The following is a 1801-nucleotide window of genomic DNA, read 5'->3' on the forward strand; positions in this document are numbered from 1 at the left end:
ATGGATGGATGGATGGATGGATGGATGAATGGATGAATGGATGAATGGATGGATGGATGGATGGATGGATGGATAGATGGATGGATGGATGGATGGATAGATGGATGGATGGATGGACATCTGTTCTAGGTGTTTCTCAGATAAAACCTGCAGAGAGTGGAGCTCCACGCTTAAACCTGCAGGAGAGACTCCAGTTATGCAGCTAAACTCACAAGCAGATCACCTCCCTCCCCTCCCTCATGAGGGTCATCAGGGTCATGGTTAGCTCGGTCACAGACAGCTGTTTGGTCACCTGCATGAAGGTGTGAATCAGAGTGAAACTGACCTGGAGTCAGGTTTCAGAGCTGCTCTGTAGATTTTAGAACGTTGAAACCTGAGACCTCCTGCTCTGGTTAAAGTTGTATCACATGAATGTCTTTCTTCACCCCCCTCATCTGTCCTCTCTGTCCAACATCAGCCCTGTTGGTCCTCAGCAGAGCGTCCCTTGTCCTTGAGATGAAGGCCGGCTGAGCTCTCCGGTGTTGAGCCATGCAGGCAGAGAAACAAACATCCAGTTCATTTGATTTCATGAATTTATTTTGAACTCTTTTCAACTTTTCATACGTCCATAAAACACAGTAAAAACATAAACATTTGTCCAACAATCATTGGAGGTTTACTTTTTAATCTGCATTTCTGTCTGCCTGTCTCCTTGAGAGTACTTTTTTAGTTGTGTGGTTACCATGGTGACCATGAGGAACCACTGTCAGCAGCTTTAACTTTCATCTGATCTTTGTTCTCTTCACTCTTCTTCTGCAGTTTATTCATCTGAATGTCGGCCATTTTGTTCCTTTAGACTGTTACAGAAGAACTTCCTGTAGAGCCTCAGAGAATGGAACACCACCCGCCAACACTTTTGCAGGCTTTTTAAATTACCTTGTTGTTTTTTAACCTTTGCATTTTAAAAAGTGTAAGGAAGCCGAGGAGAGCACAACCAGCAGATCACCTTCATCTTCCTCAGGTGATCCAACCTGCTGCAGAAACACACACACGCCCGCACACACACACACACACGCGCGCGCACACACGCACACACCCACCCACACACGCACGCACACACACACACACACACACACACACACGCCCACACACACACACACTAAGTGACTCACAACATTGTTGTGTGAAACCTAAATTAAATTCTGTCCTCTCTGCTCACAGACCTGTGGAACCGGTCGGGCGTTGCCACACCCGATTCTTTTGCAGGGTGTCATCTGCAGGAACTATACACCTGCAGATATAAAACCACAGTCTGACGCAGCAGAAACACACTCTGAACACACACCATCCTGCCTGAACACACGCCATCCATCCATCAACGACATGTCCAACTTTATGCAGAACCTGAAGGGGGATGGCATCGCTAAGATGGCTGGACAGAAAGCAGGTGAGTGGGTTTTGTAATTAGGTTACTGCAACAAACTGACTCCAGGACTTAGTCACTGCCCATATCAGACATTTCTTTAACTAAATAACCCTAAATAATGTTTCTTACTTGTTTTTGTAAATATTTATTCATAAACAGTTGCTTATTCTGGCAGCTGGTGCTCTGCTGCAGGAAGTAATTGTTTAGTTTGTGAAAGTCACAGTCTGTGATTCTCTTTTATTTATTTACCGTAGTATTTTCTGGTTATACTTTAGTCTTATTTCTCCTCATGCTTTATGTTATATTTATGTCCATTTGGTTTTGATTCGGTCCCTGAGTTTCATCAGCCAAATGTATATATATATATATATATATATATATATATATATATACATA

This window comes from Nematolebias whitei, chromosome 1 (genome assembly GCF_014905685.2).
Source record: "Nematolebias whitei isolate Nwh7 chromosome 1, NemWhi1, whole genome shotgun sequence".
In the NCBI taxonomy this organism is placed as follows: Eukaryota; Metazoa; Chordata; class Actinopteri; order Cyprinodontiformes; family Rivulidae; genus Nematolebias; species Nematolebias whitei.